The sequence below is a fragment of the Ambystoma mexicanum genome, chromosome 1q, assembly GCF_040938575.1.
Source record: "Ambystoma mexicanum isolate Mex_15411 chromosome 1q, UKY_AmexF1_1, whole genome shotgun sequence".
In the NCBI taxonomy this organism is placed as follows: domain Eukaryota; kingdom Metazoa; phylum Chordata; class Amphibia; order Caudata; family Ambystomatidae; genus Ambystoma; species Ambystoma mexicanum.
Genome location: NC_090922.1, coordinates 1,115,288,444 through 1,115,309,978, shown reverse-complemented (window position 1 = coordinate 1,115,309,978; position 21,535 = coordinate 1,115,288,444). Strand labels below are relative to the sequence as shown.

Sequence of the window (21,535 nt, the reverse complement as noted above, 5' to 3'; positions counted from 1 at the left end):
AAAGTGTAATCTGGCTACACCGTTATCTTGGCCAATCCTCTATCTATGAGTCCACCTTGTCTTGAGAATGCCAGAATTGTTTCTGTGTTAATCAGAAGCTTTGCTATCAGGTGTCTCAGAGGCGCTCGCTGGAGGGGGTCTCTCCTAGCCAAGAATCGGTGAGCACGTTCCACCGTGAAACCCTGCGACAGGTTTCCTGCTCAGACTTCTTGCTGAAACATGTTTTCCACGTATGTCGTGGAGTCTCTTCCCTCCGACAGGCCCTGTATCCCTACATTGCGGCGCCAAGCTCTTCCCTCTGCGTCTTCAGTTCTGCTCTCTAATGCGGCCACCATCAGTTTTAACTCTCGGACCTCCGACTGGGCCTCTACTATGCAATGCTCGTTTTCGTCCGCTTGCGCCTCCACTGACTGCACTCTCACTGCCAGTCCCCTGACATCCTGCCGCAGCAGTGCCACACTCCTCTTTGTATATACCTGTGCAGCCTCCCAGCGCTGCTCTCACCCCCTTCCCTGCATTGAATGTGATGATCCGTTGGTTGCTCGCGCCCCCTGGGCACCTGCGTTTCCCAGGGCCCCCTGGGGTCTCAGCTGCCTGCGCACTCGTTGCTTCTCTTCCCAGTGCAGCGTTGCCTCCCAGCCCACTCAGCTGGCACGTACCTGGCGGTCCCGATGAGTGTTTGCCCTCGCTCCTGCTCCAGGTTTGCCTCCCAGCTAGTGCGTACAGTGCCGTCTCGTTCTCCCCGCACTGCGCGCCAACTGTATGAGCCGGGCTCTTCCGGGCCCACACCTTCACCGGGCCTGTGGTCACTGAGTGGCTGCTCTCGGTCCCCGCCCCGGTCCCAGGCAGGCGTTTCAGCAAGGATTCCAAGGCTGCACACAGCCGCAGCCCAAGCGCCTCCTTCCCCCGGCCAAATCCTCTCCCCTCTGTTCTCTGCCTCCGTGTCAGGCCGCACAAGTCACCGCAGATGGGCTCTCCCAGCCAGGGGGGATGGAGGGCAGGGGGTCAGGGTGTCAGCAGCGCCAGGCCCTGCTGCCACTCGCCTCCGATTCTTCAGAACTTCCAGGCCACCACACTGCTCCGGTGTCATCAGTCTCCGCCCTAAGCTCACCTGGCTCCTGCAGCCACGGATGAGGAATCCCTCTTCCCGCCGTCCCAGGTGTTCATCTCGCACTAGGCGGGCAGCTGGTTGGGGCTCTCCAAAGGATGCAGCACCCGTCCCCCGCTGTTATCCCTCAGCACACTGCCTCCTCCCGGGCTCTGCAGGGTCGCTTCAGGCAGCAATCGCCATCTTGGCAGATTTTGGCTGCACACTACTAGAGGGCAGTTGTCCCAGCTTGCTCAGGCCTCTTCCCGGTACAAGAATATGATGATTAGAGCATATTCATGCTCTTATATTGTTTGTATGGGCTCATCAATTAGGGATCCGGCGGGAGCTCAGGAGATCTGCTGCTCACCTCATGACTGCTGACCACGCCCCATGCGTACCACCTCTTCATCATAGACGGCCATAAGATCCCTGCCTACTCTAGAGTAAAAATTATGTGCATCTATTTGAAGGCTTTGCTTAATATAACCCACCAAATTCATAATATCAGCTCTACCACAGCATATGCCACTAAACTCATTCAAGCAAGCAAACCTTTCCTTTCTACTGCTAACCGACTCATTGTTGCCTGCACACTGGTGGGATCCAAATTGGACTACTGTAATGCCCTACTTTGTGGAACTTCAGAAAAGAACTTGAACAGACTCCAAGTTATCCAAAATAATGCTCTTTGAGCATCTCTGGACCTGAATACCTCAGATCATATCTCGGACACCAGGAGAACAGCCCACTGTCTGCTTGGGAAAGAATTAAATTCAAAACCCTTTCAATCGCTCATTGCTGCCTGAACAACCAGGCACCCTCTTACCTAGTCCAGAGGATCAAGAAATACGTACCAGCCAGACCACCAGGATCGTCCCACAGTCACCTTCTCTAACCCCAAGATTCAGAAGGAAGCGAATCGGGGGTGCAAGCTTCCCAGTCATGGAGGCTAACCTCTGGAATAATTTGCAACTTAATCTACGATTGGACCTATCAGCTTTTCAGAAAACATCTTAAGAGACACCTGTTTAACTAAACTTGTCCTATAACCCTTTCTGTAACTAGCGCCTAGATGCCCAAGGGCTTGGTGCGCTGCTATAAGTGAAATGATAAATATAATAAACAAACATCCACGGCCAGCATATGCCCTCAGGCGGGAGTATCCACGTGGTGTACCACGGATTCTAATAAGTCCTGAGCTAGGACTCTGGCATCTGACAATCCGGTCTTGAAATCATCTAGTCTGTTCTGAGGGATGAACTGTTCGAACTCTGACTGATCCCTACATAGCTTTAGATTAGCTGCTGCTAACACAGCCTCAGTATTTGCTTGTCAAAGCTGACGGGCAGAGTTTGCGAAGACTTTCTTCTCTACCGCCTCTAAGGCCTTATCTTCCTTCGAGAGCACCTGTGCCGCAGAGGAAGAGATTGTTGGTATTTGGAGTGTAGGGTAGCTGTTGCCACAAACTTTGAAGACCAAAGAGGACATGTGGATAGTGGAAAATATTCAGATGTTTTGTTTACGTGTTGGCCGGTGTGTGACTTCTCCCATTACTTGCAGGCTTCTGCCAAAATGTCTTTTTGAAGAAAAAGGCCAGAGTGCTTTTGAGATGCAAGAACCCCTGACAACACTCTAGTTTGCTGAGCAGGAGGTTCAGGAGTTGAAATATCCAAGAACGGCATAAGATCCAAGACCCTATCATGAAAGGCTTTGACTGAAGATAGATGATCGTCGTCCTCGTCAAGCCCATCTGGCGTCACCATTTTGGTGACATCATTGTTAGGCGGTGAAGAGCGTGGAGCAGGAGGCGCAGGCTCAATCTCTTTAAGCTCAGGAACCCGCTCCAGTGGAGGAAGAGGGTGTAAAGGCAGAACTTCCTCTGGAGAAGGTGGCAGAGGAGGAGACTCTTGAGGCTTTGGAACAATTTCCCTGAAGAGGTCCTTAAAATATGCCCTCATTCGATCAGAGTGCATCAAGTTTTGGAAATGCAAAAGAACGCTTCCTCTGAAGATAGTCTTGGCCATGGTGAGGGAACTGGTTTATCAAATGGGCTATGAGGCCACAACACTGTTGAGACGGGTTGCCAAGAAGGACCTCCCAAGTAATCGAGCTGATGTAGAAGGAAGCATCCATGGAGCATACAGCGAATTTGTATGAAGAGGATTTTAGCCCCAGGATGGAGGCGGCAATAAATTGGGCCTGTCATTCATACCCGTCGCCATTCTGGATGCAGACAAAATGGCTTAACCGAAGGGCCCGACAAAATGGTGGTCATAGGTTGCACAGGCAGAGCCATCATTTTAAGTCCTTGTGAGATGACCTACATCACAGTTTTGTCAGAGGCAATGGTTGTTTTAGCCACTTTGACTGGGGCATCAAGCAATGGTTTAGCCATTTGTCAGTGTTCCTCGGCAGAGCCGTTAGATATTGACTTTGGACATGTGTCTGTCCTGTGTGCTCCTTCAGGCTGGTCTGTACAAGGTTTAGCCCCCCTGAGGGGAACCGCAGAGGTTAAACCTGCCGTATTAGCCCCAGGACAGGGATCATCAGCCTTGCTGGAAGTTTTAGCCTCGGGAGTGACCGGAATATGTTTAGCCCCCTCCGCGGGTACCTCAGAGCATGCTCTGTTATCCAGTTTAGGCCTCGAATGTGGTACCTCAGAGTGAGCCCGGGTAACGCTAGAGTCAGTCTGACCCCTCCCAGAAACGGATGACCCAGAGAAGGAGTCACCCGGACCGGGTGTCCTAAAAAGTAAAGACCTTACTAGGCGTTTTCTTCTATGAAATTCTGAAGATGAGATGGAGAAACGCTGTGAAATCCTTCCTCCAACCTGGCAAGCTTTTGTTTGAGTGCGTGCGCTGAGAGGGATTCACAGTAGAAACACGAGTCCCACCGATGGTCTGGGCCAAAGCACTCTAGGCAAAGATTGTGAAGGTACGCAGATGCGTAGTGACATCCACAGGAAGAACACTAGGCAAAACCCTTATTGTCCAGCATAGGTGAAGGAAAGAACCTCAGTACTGAGGCATGAAAAGCAATTAAGGACGAAGCGGGAACAAAAAAAAAAACCTGCAATGCAAAGTGCATCCGATCCCGATTGCGTGGAGAAAAGGACTGGGGCGATGCGTTGCGTGTAGCTCAGGAGGTGAGACTGAAGCCACACGCCACTCCTGCGTTATAATAAAAAAAAAGGACAATCTTTTTTTCTTTTGAAGCTAAGTGCTCCGATCTCATCCCAAAGGATGGAATGTCCCACAAGTATGGATGAAAGGGGACGGGACAGAGGAGTAATAAGAAGCTACCGCAGCGAATACACCATGCAAACAAACACTCGCCAGGGTACACAGAGATGGGTTTTGCATACTGCGTCAATGTCAGTGAGAGCCATGGCTCCACACAAGTAGCCCCGAGTGTACCCTCAAGGACATTTGGATTTCAAGTCCAAGCTTTTAGAGTCTCAGTTCGCAAACAAACAAGAATATGCATATCTGAAACACGAAGAGCAACACAAGCGGCCCAATCGCACACCAATTTAAATTTCCCCACAAAGATGCAGGCTGTTTTACAAAGACCTGCTGAAGGGGATGAAACACCAGAGTATATAAGGCATGCACATAAATGTAGTAGTGTGTGTTTGGAGAAGGCTTTGGTCAGAGTTTGGAATTCATTGGTGATGCAGGAAGGAAGTGGGAGAAAGAGGATGGAGGGAGAGAAGAAGTGAGAAGGATATTGTAGACAAGAGGGGGAGAGCGGACATTAGAATGTGGAAAGAGGAGTATCTATCATCAAAAGGTGCCAGGAGGAGAGCATCAGGAGGTGGCAGGAGGAGCCTATCAGCAGATGGCAGGAATTAGTTTTCCCACACCCAAATAGAAGTAGAGAGGAGCTATCCAGGACATAAATCTGGACCATAGGGAAGGGAAATGATAAAGCCCCGGTAAGCTATTCTGTGGAAACTGGGACTAGCAAACTCGTTTAACTCTACCAGAAAAAACAAAGCTCCAGCTGCTTCACTGTCTATTGGCAAAGACACAAAGAGATCTGTAGAAATTACAGGAAGAATTGATGATGAGATAAACAACAGGTCTTTTTGCAGAGGGAACCGCAGAGACTGAGTGCTGGGGAGATTCCTTAAAACGCTTGGGAACTTAAGGAGGAGACCTTAGAACTGGTACAACTGTTGAGGAAAGACTTTCCTGGCATTTTTCTTTGCTTGATGTTTTGCCCGAGGGATTCCTTTGTATTTAATAACATGAGTTTCGGCTGAGGTTTGTGTTTGTACTCCAATTGTCTATACAACACTGATCAGAGGCTGAGAACCAATGGAATCTGTACCTTATGCGATCACAGATATTTTGGTGAGGTGCGAGGAGGGATTTCCTTCGCCCCTGATCTTATATGAGGCGGATGTTAGACTGGAACTCCTGAGTCAGAAGAAGGGAAAGGCTCCTGGCCCCTATGTGGTTCAGCTGACCTTTATATTGATGAACCGACAATATAGGTGCCATATCTGACAAAGCAAGTTAAAGCTGTTTCAACTACAGGCATCTTAATGTTTGCAGATGACGCAGTCCTACTTTCTTAGACACCAACGGGGCTGCATCGGCAGCTGGAGATATTTTCTAATTGTTGTCATGAAAATGGCTTGCCCATTAACACTCACAAAACGTCTATGGTTTTCAGGGGGAGCAGAGTGAAGAAGCTATTGAACATTAAACTCAGTCTTCCTGATTGTATAATTGAACAGTTCACTACTTATGATTACCTAGGGGTCAGAATTAAAGATGATGGCTCTTGGGGTGAGCAAGACTTGTGCTAGCGAGATATAGTGGTGCACTCACTAGGTTCACGAGCGAGCGCGGAGGTGGTCTTGCGAGGGTGGCCGTAGAGGCTTGTAGACTGCAGGCCAGACTGGCAGCTCTGTATGCTGCAGAGCTATGGGGGTGACCGAATATCTCTGGCCTGTAAATTATCAAAAATAGATTTTTAAAACATCTTCTAGGCTTACACTTTACTGCACCGAACCTTCCAGTTACCCTTGAACTTGTTCTGCTGCTTATAGCTTATCTGTGCACAGTTAAACCAATTAATTACTGCGTTAGGTTGTGGTCCAATGATAACCTTCTTAAATTTAGACACGCCGTTGAAGATGTGCAGTCCCAGAGTGGAGCTTCAAAATGACTGTGGTTTAATATTTTGACGAGTGAACTACATTCTCTGGGTCTCTTTGATATATTTGGGCAGACCCATAGTAAATTGGTAGTGGGACTAATGTATTGTAAATGCCATTAATACAGGCGAGGATGATCCTCTCTACCCAATTCATTGGTGATTGGCAGTTCAAACAGTTACTGGGCTTCGAAGATTATCTAGACATTATACAGCCTAAACAGATGAGCCTTGTTTTTAAAAGGCCGGATGGGTACTCTTCTATTGGCAGCTACCACAAATAAATGGAATTCTGCTCAGCAGCCGTTCTGTCCCTTTTGTATAGAGTGATATGAAGATTTACTTCATTACCTTGCTGATCAATGCCTCCTCAAGGCCAATGAAATCCCTACTAATCTGAAGGACGCATGGATCATGCCACTCCTTAAGAAACCATCCTTCGATCCCAACAACCCCTCCAACTATAGACCAATCACCACTGTACCCTACCTCTTGAAGATCATCAACAGAGCAGCCTACCTACAAATCCAACACCACTTGGAAAGCAACAATCTACTAGGGCTACGACAATCCGGATTCCGACCTAGACACGGCACAGACACTGCCCTAATAGATCTAGTAACCCAAATTGAGAACATTAAGGATTCAGGCAACCTTGCCCTTCTCTTACTAGACCTATCAGCGGCATTTGACCTAGTCGACCACAAAATTCTCTGCAAACATCTATCCACCGCAGCCCACTTCTCCAATGACGCCATCACTTAGATCCAATCATTTCTGAAGAATAGAACAACCAGAGTATTTGCACCATCGGCCTCTGCTCCTCCCTCGACTGTCACATGTGGGGTCCCACAAGGCTCATGTGTCTCTCCCACACTCTACAATATTTTCACCAAACTTCTATTTGACAAACTCGACCAACTAGGCATATCCTAAACTAATTACGCTGACGACACACAAATTCTCATACACATCACATGCAACCACGACTCTGACTCACAACGACTCAACGACCTCTACCTGATCATCCAAGCCTGGATGGCACAACACGGTCTATGCCTCAATGACGACAAGACTGAACTTCTCCTAGTGGGCACCGTAGCTAGACTCAACAAATTCAACACCTTTAATATTGACGGGAATGACATCAAAGTATCTAAAGACGTCAAAACATTAGGTATGTACATTGATGCCACCCTCTTGCTAGGTAAACAAATCAACACCACAGCGTCCACCACTGCCTACACTTGTAAGCTTATCAATGCCTGCAGACCATTCTTGACGACAGAAAATTGCATCACCCTGTCCAGAGCACTGGTACTTACCAAGTTGGACTACTGCAATGCGCTATATCTAGGCACCAGTCAACACAATCTGCACAAACTACAAATCTTTCAAAATAAGGCACTCAGAGTAGACACCAATTTCCCCAGAAAAATGCACAGCTCAGACCTAAGACGCAATGTCCACTGGATATCCATCAACCAAAGAATTAAATTCAAGACTCTATCCCTAGTACACAAATGTATACACAACCAAGCACCTAAATACCTCTCTGACAAATTCAAACTCAACACTTCTGGTAGATAAACTAGATCTTCCCACTCTAACCTCCTCACCGTACCTAGGTACAAACTGGAAAAAGCAGGAGGCAGAAGCTTCCCAGTCCTCGCAGCCAAAACTTGAAACACTACCGCCCAACATTAGGCTAGAACCTTCCATTCTTAAATTCCGCAATGGAGCCAAAACCTGGCTCACTCAGAATGAAAACAAATCCACAATAGCTAAACGTGTCCTAAATACTCTCTTTCCTGATCATGTAATCTTTGTATAGATGTCTGTGTTCTATGCTTTCTATGTAAACGTCAATTTTGTAAAACATTTTATGTACTGTACCTCTGTTCATCTACCATGCGTGTAATCCTGGCGCTCCATGTCTGTAACTGTATATATGCATATCGGTATCTGTACCTAAGAAATGTGGCCAGTGCCTCAGGGCTTGGTGCGCTATATAAATAAATATAATACAATACAATTTTGTGCTATTCTGCCCTTGCTACAGCAATCTTAGAAAAGGTTTGTTAAAACCATTATTTAACTCCCATGTGGTAAGAACCACTACTGAGGCAATGTTACAATGTTTTGCTGCCAAGGATCCTTTGGCTACACATTGTGTGGGCAATTATTTGCTCTGGGTATGGAGACAGAGAATGAGTCTTATTTCAAGCAGGTGATGATAACATACGATCTGTGGCATTCTCTGCCATGTATAGGGTATAATGAGCGATTCATCCTGTATGCTAAGCACCCAAGAGAGATGTAAAAAGACTAATTGAATATAATTTTTAATTACATTGCTTATCTATAGTTGGGTTAATAGATTGATAGTTTTAATGATCGTTTTAACCGTATAGTGTTCTATGATAATAATGTCTCTTTTTAGGTTTCTATCCATGTCAAATGCATTTTAACTGTTTCATTCTAATTTTATTTTAGCGGTATAGGCTTGATTTTATTGTTACTTAGTGTCCAATTCTGTTTTTAAAATGTTTTGTAAGCTTTGCTTTTATGACACGTCTGTCGAAATAATGCTTGTACTAACGAACATATAGTAAATTGAAAACATGGTTGAAACTAGAGTATGAATATGGTGCCTCACCTACCAAATGTAACCTTCGGTAGGTAAACACTGATGTAGAATAGAGTAATTAACGAGTTACTTATCTGCAATTCATGTTCTCCAGCATTGGTATCTTTCATGGATTCAAAAGCTCTTTAGTATTCCCCCATCATCAGCCTGGGAATCCTCTGTAACACTAAAGCAGTTTACCTATACATTTTGAAACTGTGTCACTTTAGTGCTCTTTTATAGTCATTTTGGGTCATACTGCCCACTGCCAATTAGACAGGTACCCTTAGCTCCACCCAGGGTGGCCATCTTCATATTTGGCAGCGCACGTAATGTGGCAGAATGAGCCAAGAAGAGCCAGAGAGGGGTAGCAGGGCGGGTCGCATGTGAATTCATGAAAGATACCAATGCTGGAGAACAGGAGTTACAGGTAAGTAACGTATTCCTTCTCCAGCACTGGATCTTTTAACAATTCACATGCTCTTGAATAAGATTACCCATGCAGTACATACGCACAACCAAAAAGGACGCAGGCATAGCTCAACAGAAGTAACCAACTCACCTCTGGAACACTCACCTCATGCAAACAGGTTGCAAAGCACTGCTTGGTTGACTTAGGACTCCTCCCTGGAATCCCCATCGACGCAGTAGAACCATGTGAAGGTATGGACAGACCTCAATGTGGCTGCTCTGTAGATGTCGAGCATGGGGACCCGGACAGGAAAGCCGTAGTAGAAGCCACAGCTCTCGTCGAGTGTGCTCTTGATCTTCCTGGAAGGGACCTGTTGGCCATGCAATGGCAGTGGGAAATGCACGCTGATAGCCACCTCGCAATAGAAGACTTTGAAAGGGCATTGCCCTTGGCGACAGTTCCGAAGGCAACAAACAGTTGTGACAACTTTCGGAACTCTTTTATGCAAGCTACATACAACTTGAGGGCTCGGTCGACATCTAGAGTGTATGAATCGCTCTGCCGGAGAGCCAAAGAACACCAGCTAAATCAAGGGTTCATTAAGGTGGAAAGAAGGAACTCGTCATCGTGAAGGAAGGGATTGTGTGAAGGACCACCTTACACTGGGGAAAACTCAAGCAGGGAGGTTTGCAGGAGAGGGCTTGCAATTCACCTATCAGTTTCGCTGAAGTAATGGCAGCGAGGACCACTGTTTTCCAGGAGAGAATCTTCAAGGATGCTCTATGTAGTAGTTCGAAGGGCGGGCCCATTAGCTTCAAGAGGATCACATTGAGTTCCCAAGCTGGAGTCAGAGCTTGAACGGAGGGGGAAAGTGGGAAACAGTCCCCTGAGGAATTCTTTAAAGAACCTCTGACCAGAGGGAAGGCGTACCTGAGGCACGCGTGTATCGTGAAATGGCTCCTAAATGCACCTTGATAGAAGAGTGTGCTAGCCCAGCTTTTGCCAGAGACAAGAGGTATGGTAAGACTTGTGCCACGGATCCAGTTGCTGAGTTGCACTCCATATAGGAAAGCGTTTATGTTGTGAAGTGTCTTGCAGTGGATGATGGAATATGTAATGTAGGAGGGGGAATGTTCATGGCCGATCACCCCTCCAGGTTCTACTGAATTCAGCTGGAGACCTGTAAGAGAGGGAGGAGGCTGTGCTGGGGGTTGCTACCAGAGATTCTTAATAAAAACCATTATAAAGCACCTTATGTACCTGCTGTGTGCTTTATATGAATGGCGACAAGGTAATTAAAAAGGCAACCCCCAGCATGAACGTGAGCCTCCCTCCAGTGCTGCCACCTACCAAGAGAAGGTGCCGTTCCACAGCGACACCTGCCATCAGCCATACTACTGTCTGGTGAATAAATAATAAATCTGCAGATCTCGGCGATAAAAAGGATCAGACCGGAGTCACACCACCAACCGCAGCCAACCGGAGCCGTGCAAGAAGGTGAGGGGAGTGTGTGCCTGTAATTTCTTGCTCCCCGCAAGGTTGGCACGGGTGCCCAAGTGTAACCTAATTATTTCGGGACTCCGCGTGAGGCACAGCGAACGGTCTCCTGCAAGCACGCAGTTCTCCCCAATTCAGCACGTTGCATCGGCATTAGCCCAGAGTGAAGCACCCTGGGGAGTTGCGACGTTCCTCAACGGTGCTACCATTGCCTTGACAAACCTGCCGTAAGATCTCACAACGCGGCAAATGCTATACTGGACAAGTTGTTAACCAGAACGTGTTGAACCAGCGCCACTGCATGAGCGACTCATGGGTAGAGATACTAAATAAGAACACAGTGCATTAGAAGGTTATATGTATTTAGTTATTGTTGTTGACCCACATGCCCTGATACTACGTTTAGCAGAGTGGGGGCAAACCAAGGGCCATGTGTGAGTAAAGATTGGCTTGTTTTTTTCTCTCCCCACAGTTCTAGATTACTTGGTGTTGTCATCTTGTATTAACACTACAGCATTGCTATGCCAGGGGTGCCAATACAGCCACCTTTATGGCTACTCCGGGTCAAATAAAAATTAAGTGGAACCAATGGAAGAAGGGCTTCTTGCATTATATAAAGGCTGCATATGGCAACTCCGTATCCACCGACAGAAAAGTGTCCCTACTAGGGTGCGCAGAGCAACAGATTTTTGACACACTATTACCTCTTTGTGAAAGAGGAGAAGGTGATGCACCTAATGAGCTTGAAGTGGCTTTACTAAAATTAGATAAGCACATCAATCCGAAAACCAGCACTATCCTGGAGCGCTACAATTTTGGTGTAAGACTTCAGGTACATGGAGGAAGGGTAGAGGGATATGTAATGGCATTACATCATTTAGCATTATCTTGAAAATGTGGAGAATAATTTGACGAACATATTAGAGATCAACTCATGATGAGATTCTAGAGCAGGTGTTGTCTATTCTTGAGAAGAAGGGTGTGTCCCTGAGGGAAAAATGTGTATTCAAGGAGGAGAAAGTCAAATACCTAGGTCATGAGATTTCTAGAGCTGGTCTAAAGCTCAAAGAGGAGATGGTGAATGCCATTAGGAAAATTAGAAGGCCGGAGACAAAAGTGGAACTCGGGTCTTTCTTGAGTATGATTGAGTTCTATCAAAAGTTTGTTAAACTATTTGCAGATAAGGTAGCTTCTTAAAGAGAAGGGAAGAATTTATTTGGAATAGTGAGTGTAAGAGACAGATTTGTTGCATTAAGGAGGAAATTGATTTGGCAAAGGAATTGAAGTGTTTTGACAGTAGGAGGAAAAGTGACATCAGTGTGGATGCCAGTGATGGCGGGGTGGGGGCAGTGCTGTCACATAACAAAGAGAATTGAGGGGATGACATTATTGCCCATGCTTCTTGTGTGTTAAAAGGGCCAGAAAATAATTATTATGTACTTGAGAAAGATGAGTTAGTGTGCCATTGGGCTGTTGAGAAATTCCAATTGTAGGGCATGGAATTCACTATCTGAACTGATCATAAGCCTCTGAAAGACCTTTCTTAATGTAAAGGTCTGCACAAGGTGTCAAGAAGGGTTGTGAGTTGGGTAACAAGGTTACAGTGTCATAAATTTGACATGGAGGTGATACCAGGGTGTGAAAATGTCTTAGCTGACCACCTGTCGCATTTAGGGGGACAAGGGCAGGAGGATTGTGTGCCCTAGGGTGTTTCTGAAATAATCTATGAATTATGAAGGTGTTATTTCAAGAGGTGTGTGGTTGGAGGCTTTGGATAGGGATGGAACGACAAAAAATGTTAGAAGATATGTTGTATGTGGATGGCTGCCAATAGGCCTGTTGAGCCAAAGGATGGGATTATATTGGGAAGTACGTAATGAGTTGTCTGTTGTGGATGATCTGTTGTACCGCTGGGTGCGGGTTGTTGTACCCTTGGATATTCGTGGGAGGATTATTGACCTAGTGCATGAGGGTTATGTAGGAATCATTCGCACAAAGGTTGTTTTGAGAGGTGAATATTGGTGGCCTGGCTTTGACCGTGAAGTGGAGAGGAGATTGGATGGTTGTTTGGAATGTACGAAGTCCGGGAAGGGAGAGGTGGCAAGATCCCAACCATTGGTGGAAACAGATGTTCCGCTTTAGGTGTGGGATGATTTGGCAATGGATATATTGGGACCGGTGGAGATGGGAAGTGGTTGAGGAAAGTACATTGTTGTCCTGATTGACCAGATGCCGAGGTGGGTTGAAAATAACATTGTGAGGGAGACACTTGGTGAGAGGATAATTGGGTTTTTGCAGTTTTTACAGGAGGTATTTGCAAGGGAAGGATTGCCAAAAAGCATTCTCACAGACAATGGTCCCCAGTTTGTTGGTGGATATTTTCAGGGGTATTTGAGAGAATGTGGGATAAAACATAAAATCTCAGCTCTATATATCATCCTGAAGGAAATGGGGTGGTGGAAATAGTTAACAGATGCATAATAGAAGCCATAAAGATGGCTGACGTTTGTGGTAAAGATAGAAGAGTAGCAGTACAGGAGAGGCTATATGCATTACGAATGTCACTACATGCAGAAACGGAGGCGAGTGCATTGAAATTTATGAGAGGATGGAAGGCCAACACAAAAATTGTGCCAGCATGGTTGGGGAGAGCGAGTGAGTCTGATTGTTTGGTCGATGTACTTAGGGAAAGGTTGAGAGAGAAGTGGGTCACGAGTGAGAATGAGAAGAGAGGAAAAAGGGAGTTGGATGTTAAGTGCACTGATTGGGTGAGGATAAAGAAAGGAGTTGTGAAAAAGAAAGGTGATTCCCTGTTTTCTGAGCCTGTCCTAGTGGAAAGGGTGATGAAGGGTGCAGTTAGAGTGAGAGGAGGGCAAGTTTGGAATAAGAATAGAATTGCGAGGTGAAGAGAAGTGTTGATGGAAGGAGGGGAGATGTGCTGTGAAGTGTTTTGCAGTGGATGATGGAATATGGAATGTAGAAGGGGGAATGTTTATGGAAGATTATGCCTTAGGTTCTACTGAATTCAGTTGGAGACCTGTAACAGAGGGAGGAGGCTGTGCTGGGGGTTGCTACCAGAGATTCTAATAAAAACCTTTATAAAGAACCGTGTGTAGCTGGCATGTGCTTTATATCAGTTTCCACTTGCTTTTGTAGCAGGACAACGCAGATGTTGCTCTTGCCCTGGCTAGGATCCTCTTGCACTCTGAAGGTAGCGGAATGCTTCCAAACTCTAGGACTGCAGGGGCCAGGCTGTCAAGTTGAGGAATGCTGGGTTGTGGCGTAGCACTGACTCACTGTCTCTGCATAGTAGGTCTGGAAGCAGGGCCAATCTGATGAATGGAGCCACCGACAGGTGAAGCAGGTCTGAGTACCAAATTTACCACAGCTAGGTTGGGGCCACCAGGATCATTGTACAGTGGCTCTATTTGAGTGTACTGAGAACTCGAGCTAGTAAGCGGCAAGAAAGCACAAAGGAAAAGACCTTCCCATGGAATGAGAACACGTCCCCCAGGCTCCCTTGTTGGTAAAAACGACTCGCAAACTTGTTGCACTTCCTGTTCGCCGATGTAGTGAAAAGATCGATCTCCAGCCGTCCTCACTTGGAGAAGAGGCGAAGAACTTGGCTTGGGTGAAGTTCCATTCGTGGCATGACCCGAGCTCCCTGCTGAGGCAATCTGCAATTGTATTGTGGATACCTGGCAAATGGAAGGGAATCAGAAACATGTTGTGTGTAAGCACCCATTTCCGCAGCACCTGCACCTGTGCAGACAGAATCGGAGAGCGGGTTCCACCCTGCTTGCGTATATAAGACATGGTGGTGGTGTTGTCTGTGAAGACGCAAACCACCTTGTTCGGCAGCTATGGTCTGAAGGATTTCAGGGCCCAGAACACTGCCCTTAACTCTAGGACACTGATGTATAGGGCTTTTTCTTCGGGTAGCCAAAGACCTCTGGTGTGGAATCCTCTCGTGTGGGCTCCCCATCCCTCCCAGGGAGACATCCGTGGTCACTGTGACTTGATGTTCCGTAAGACGAAAGGGTGCTCCCTGAGTGAGGTTGCTCTGATGGTTCCACCATTGGAGAGCTTGGCGGAAGGATGGCATGAGGCGAAGCTTGTCTTCCAAGAACCGCAATATCTGTTGCTAACAGGCACTTAGTAACTATCGAAGCAGCCTCATCTGGAGTTTGCAGTGAGGGATTAACAGGATGCAAGACATCATCATCCCCAGGAGGGACTTAAGGGAGTGGACTGATGGGATCGGCAGCCTCGAAAGCTGCTGTTTCTTTTTCAGTATTGTCTTCACCCTCTCCTCTGAAGGTGTGGCAACACACGAGAGAGTGTTGAGACGTGAGCCCAGGAAGAGAAGGAGGCAAGAATGACTTTGCAAAGTTCACTGAGAACCCCAGAGATTTATTCATTTTTGCATTTGTTTCAGCGCACAAAACCCTCAGTATCTAGGCACTAGTTACATTAGGGTACAAAGTTACATGTTACATTAAGGTAAAAACATGGAGAAAGGAAAGAGGCATGGGGAGATACAGTAGTGGGATGGAATAGCCTTAGGAGGAACACAGTAAGTTGAACAGCCAAGTATAAGTTTCCGCGGAAGGTCCAGTAGGCCTGTTCTTTTCTGAGTGCTGGTGGAAGATTATTTCAAAGTTAGGCAGCCATAACTGGGAAGCTCATGCCCCCTACTGAGAGGCGGTCGAAGTTGTGGTCTTCAGGAAATGTGAGTTTGTCGATCTAAGGTTGGGCACAGGCATATTTTTCTACACAGCATGAGAGGTAAGTCGGGGCGGTGTTGGAGAGACATCGGTGGCCCAGGGACAATGTTTTGAACTTAATCCTTTCCAGGATGGCCAACCAGTGTGCAGCTCTCCTGGCTTCAGAGATATGGTCAGATTTGGAGAGGCCCATGGCCGCTCGCAGGGCATTTTTCTGAATCGGCTGGAGTTTGTTCAGGTTGCGTTCAGAGGCGCCGGTAAATAAGGCTTTACAATAGTCGAGCTTGCTCCTGTGATAGCTCTTGCAATTGTTCGGCGGTTGAGAGGGGAGAGGATGGGCCTGCTGGCATGAAGCAGTTTGGCTGTGTAAGCCGCTGCTGAGGCGATCGAGTTCACTTGACGTGAGAGGTTGAGGTTGGAATCCAGGTAGACACCAAGAGTTTTGGCAGTGGCAGAGGTGGTGATGCAGTTACCATCAATGATAAATTCCTTGTATGCTGGATCAATGTTGCGGAGTTTGAGCTGACAATGAGTATTTCTGTTTGGCAGAGATGGAGCATGCACCAACCAGTCATCCAGGTATGAGTAAACGTGGACGCCTGAATGACAGGCACTTTGTGAAAACTCTGGGGGCTGACCTAGACCCGAAGGGCAGAGCTTTGAATTACTAGTGCTTCCCCTGGACCTAAAATTTGAGGAAACGCTGGTGCCGCTGATGAATGGGGATGTGAAAGTAAGCATCTTCTAGGTCTAGAGATGTGCGGAAATCCTCTTCTTTTAGCTGGTCTAGGATGTGTTGCAGCGTTACCATGCAGAACCTTTGAGACTTGAATTTGTTTCACTTCCTGAGGTCTAGTATAGGTTGCCATCCTCCTCATTTTTTCCTTACCAGAAAGTATCTGTAGGACACTCCTGTGCCCCATAGGTGCAGTGGTACAACTTTGATCGCTCCTTTCTGTAGAAGGGATCGTACTTCCTGGAGGAGCCAGGATTGGTGCTTTTCGGGGTTTAGGATATGGGTGGGTGGACATTTTCCCATGAATTCCAAAGTATGGCCCTGACAGCACCCATTTGTCAGTGTTGATGCTTCTCCACATGTTACAAAGTTGGCAAGCCGTCCCCTACTATGTGTGTTGAAGTGGGGGGTGCGGTTGGTGGCCTAGTCAGGCTTGCTTAGTGACTTGGCTTCTGGAGGAGGCTCCGGGACGTCGCTGGTTGCACCTATATGGTTGAGATCGTTCCTTATAACCCTCTTAGATGGTGCTGGTGTGGGATGTTTATGGACGGTAGAAAGACCTGTACTCTCTGAAAGTCCTCGAATACTTGTTGTTATACGCATTATTGTAGCGTACCAAGTGAGCAGGCTGTTTCCGTGTCGGCCTTATTGGCTTGTAGGGTCTCAACAACCTTTTCTCTGAAGCGACACCGTCAAAAGGCATATCAACTTCGTTTGACTGGACCTCAGGCTGAAAATGTGTGTCTTTCAATCACCCATGGTGGCGAAAACATTGCCACATTGCCCATCTGGTGGAATCGTGTATCTGCTATGTCCACGTCAACTGAGATATCGTGATCTAATGCTGCTTCCCCCTCATGTAGCAGTGTACGCACGTCTTCCCGTTTGTCATCAAGTATTGGTCCTAGTTTGTACCAGAGTTGACGGTCGTAGCAAGAGAGAATAGCAAGCGAGTTAGCCACCTTGATGGGCGTCTAGCTGTCTGCCCTCCTTGTCAGGAGGTAACATACATGGAGAAGGATTAGCAGACCGCTTACGGGCAGCTGCAGAAAAAACAGAGTTTTGTGCGCAGGCATTTGGGTGCTGACTCTGGGACTTTATATTTTTTCTCAAAGCAATCCTTTTTGGTGGAACGCTGAAAATGGGTAGCTCATCACTAGGCAGGCCGTCCTCCCACATATCATCTATTACTAGAAGGGCTAGCATTGATTTTCTGGCAGATTCCTACCATTGGTAAAGAAATCCCTCCCTTTTCGGTTCTTCAGGTAGAAGATTAAAAAGCTTTGCCACTCGTGACATAAGGGCATAGAAAGAGCCAATCTTGTCCGGAGGCGAGTCTCTTTGAGGTAGGTCTGCTAGCTCATCGTCACCTGGCACCAGATCTTCAAACTCGACTGTAGAATGCGTGCCCGGAGAATCATTTGTCGGATAGTCGTCAGCGTCGGTGTCTGTATCTGTAAGGGTGACTGGTGATAACATACGAGACTCTTGAAGAGGCCTGGAAGGCGGAGGAGGAGCCAAGCATTCCCTTACAGGAAACAAGTGTTTGCAATGTGGATAATATATTCATTGATACATCTCTGGAGCCGGAAGGGGTGCCCACCGGGGTAGGTGTCACTGATGAAGGAGCAGGTAGAGGAAGGTTTTGCTTTGGAGGTGATACGGCAACAGGAATCACTTTTTCCACTTCCTCTTCTGCGTCGGAGGACACAACTTTTGAATCCATTTCCTGTTGCAGAATCTGCTCAGGGGGGGCTATGGAAGGACAAGGGATTGTAGGCCGTGCATAAGGAGCCAAAGAAAATAGTGGCTGGATACGAGTCAGCCTTGGGAGAGAAGAGTGGGGACGGGGCCTCCCTGTCCACAGCAACTCCCCTCCTTGGAAACATGGAGACCAATGGCCTTTGAACAGGAGTAGTTGGGGATGCAGACGTGGTTGGTGACGGCATTGGTGTAGATGGTGGTTTTGCTTTTCAGTCACGTGTAAGTACCCTAGAACCACTTACCTCATTACACAGACTTAAAGTTCTTGTACTCAGGGAGGCAATTTTCTTTTTGTTTGGAAAGAAAGTGGGTGTGATTTAAGGTAATGTTGATAGGGACATAAAACATTAATTGAGACCATAACTTCCCTATTCAGGAAAAAAAGGAAGCTCCCAGGCAGACACTGTCCAGAGGGGATGATCCCATGGTGGACAAAGAGTCCATATCACAAATTGGCACATACTTGGGCGTGTGGCGCAGTTTGGAGTGAGACCTGGGATACAAGTATAGGAGAGGCGAGTCCAGTGGAAGTGGCAGGTTGCCTGCAACAGGTACCTGTGGAAAAGGCAAAGGAGTGTTCCGTGTTAGGTAGACAAGGGTGGATTTTGTTGCATGCATTCAGAAGGATGCATCAACAGAATGTAGAGTTGCAGGCGAGTGTCCTAAAACCAGAAAAGGATCTGGCTGCCGAGAAACAGATTGCGTGAATGCAGCAGCTTCAAATGCAATTTTATCATGACAAGGCGGATACATTTCAAGTGGTGGCCGAACAAGCTGCTGTAAGATTCGTCTGATACAAATATCTGAAGAGAAGAAGGAGGGTAAATACCTGCAAGCTAGCACCAGTAATTGCCTCTGCAGGGGTTGATTGGGATCCCGACCAATGGGACGGAGACATGTTCGACAGTACTAGTTCAGAGTGGACCAGAGAGGGAAGTGCCGTCCAAACCAGAACCTGGTCGGAAAGAGGTGACTGTTAAACTAGTCATGCGTAGGCGAGCTGGGCCAAATCCGAATAATCCGGGAGGTGGTTTAGTGGATATGACAACCTTAGAGCATTATTCCCAACAGGAGGTTGGGGAAATAATGAGCTAACAGAGGGCTGGTGACCCTCCGTTAACATGGACGGTCAGAATATTTGATGGAGGTGCGGCGGTTCTTCTTGTGGATGCGACGGATGCCTCAAGATTTCTGCCATTGTCAGAGGAAACACATTCAGGAGGTATTGCGTGCAGGGCCACCTCATGATGATGGGAGAGAACCACAAGTGTCATTACTACAGTTAACTGCTCAAGGATGTAATCGCAAGTATCTGATTACATCGGACTGGCCTGGTGAGGAGAAGAAATGGTACACATTGAGAGAGGCAATTCAGAGGCTTCAGGAGCATGCTATGAAAGAAGCCATCCATGTCGAGGATCTCAAACATATGGGGGTAGTACCGTTATCAGTCCCAGCCCGAAATACAATAATTCGGACTGCTCCTCTGGCATACAAGAATGTCAATATGAATCTGCTGGTGGGGAGGACCGGTAAAATAAAGGATGAGGTGGTGGATGCTATCAGGCAGTTGGCAGACCTAAGGGAATGGGACAAGACAGAAGAAAGACCTTGTGAGAGAGAGCGAGAGAGAGAGAGTGAGAGAGAGAGAGCGAGAGAGAGAAGTGTGTGCAATGACAGACGAACCCCTGGAAAGAGGTTCGATAGCCGAGAATCTCAGGTCTCCAGAAAAGATTGGTTTCTGGTGCTACTAAAAGATGGAGTGTCGCGAGAAGACAAGAGAATTGAAACTCCGGGTAATGAAGTCTCGCTGAGAGGGAGGACGCTCCGCTCCAGACCCCAGTTAGCACGTGTGATCTCTCTGCCTACCTGCCTTAGGACTGGGTAGTGTCGTAGTGAGCAAGATGAGGCTTTCTTCTTCAACTGCATCAACGGTGATGTAAACTTTATTTGTACCTATCCTAGTCTGTGTGTGTGTCTATGTATAACACATTATATTTAACCCAAGAAGTATTAGTATGCTTATATCTTGTATGAATAAAAGGGCCTGTAAAGAGCCGATTATATTCCAATTATTGGTTTGAGTATCGATGATTGCCTCCCTGATTCCAAGATCCTTTAGACCGTGTAATGAGGTAAGTGTTTGTAGGGTATTTACATGTGACAGAAAAGCAAAACAATGGTAAAGAAGATGTGATTGTAGAAAACTTGGGCGCTAACAAAGTGGCAGACGGGGCAGAAGTGGTGTTTTTCATTGTTAACATAGTTATCTTGGTTGTCAACAAGCTGGTTGACAGTGGTTGACAGGGTGATGGTCATAGTCGACCAGAATTTAGGGCGACTGAGTCATCGACGGGATCATCGATGATGATGCCGTCAATGAAGGAAATGTAGTCGTGGAAGAGCGGCGCTTTTCTGAAGAGTGCTTTGAAGACAAAACTGTCGACAAAGGCGTTCTGGTGTCAACGAACAAGGCGACCGTAGATAGAGATGGCAATGAGCCGGTCAACGAAGGAGCAGCCTGAGCATGCGACCCATGTGCCTTTTTAGCCTTCTTTCCCCAGGAAGATTCTTCCTGGCTCGACCTCTTGGAAGAGGGAGTGCGCACTAGGGATCTGCTCTGCCAGTCGGAGGCATAACTATGGACATAAAATGAGTCAGAGGCCCCAGCACCTTCATCCAACCAGGCCACCAACCTGCTGTGGCGGTTCTTGGATGAGAACAACTGACAGATGGCACAGCTGGTCAAGCCATGGTCCAGCTAAAGACAGTAAAGACACTGCTCATGAAGAGCTTCGATGTAAATGTTCTTCAGGTTACTTGTCAAACTTTCTTCCTTGTGCCTGTCATCTCTACGGACTCCTGAAGGGCCTCAGACAGAAGATCGGAACTGCGGAGGCAATGGAATGGGTCGAAACCTCACAGCCGTGGGAGAGAAGCGATGCTGCAACAAGCTTGATGGTTAGATGGTAAAAATACCACAAATAGGAAAATAAATCATAGAATTTCTAGAAGAGAGAATTCTCGAGGACTCCCAACACTTAACATGCAGTAACAAATCTGAAGATGCCCACCCGGGGTGGAGCTGAGGAGACCCGTCTAATTGGATGACTATAATAGAGCACTAAAGTGACAAGCAGTTTAAAAACGGAAAAATAAATTGCTTTATTGTTACCGAGGAGTCCCAGCCTGATGACGGGGAATATTCAAGAGTATGTGAATCCATGAAAGATCCAATGCCCGAGAAGAGAACATTCCCATTAAATGGATTTAAAGTGATTGCGCCTTAAAAAACTCTGCTGCAAGTAGAAATGGTAAGGGCACTTGTATAAACATAATAATCTAATAATTTGTTCTGTATGTAGTACTCACTGACAATGATAAGGCTTCTTAATGATCTGTCTAATTTGTTTTGCTAGTACCCAATTCAACGCAAAGGATGATAAATCATGCTTGGGTTTGAACCTGTGGCGAACAGAAGCTGAGAGACACTGGGCAAACAATGACAAAT

The 21,535-nt window shown here is 46.9% G+C and overlaps 1 protein-coding gene across 4 annotated transcripts in view; it reads right to left on the bottom strand.

Moving 5' to 3' along the window:
* WDR47 (WD repeat domain 47) overlaps positions 1–21,535 on the bottom strand; it is a 1,275,124-nt gene that overhangs the window by 213,466 nt on the left and 1,040,123 nt on the right. The window lies entirely within an intron of this gene.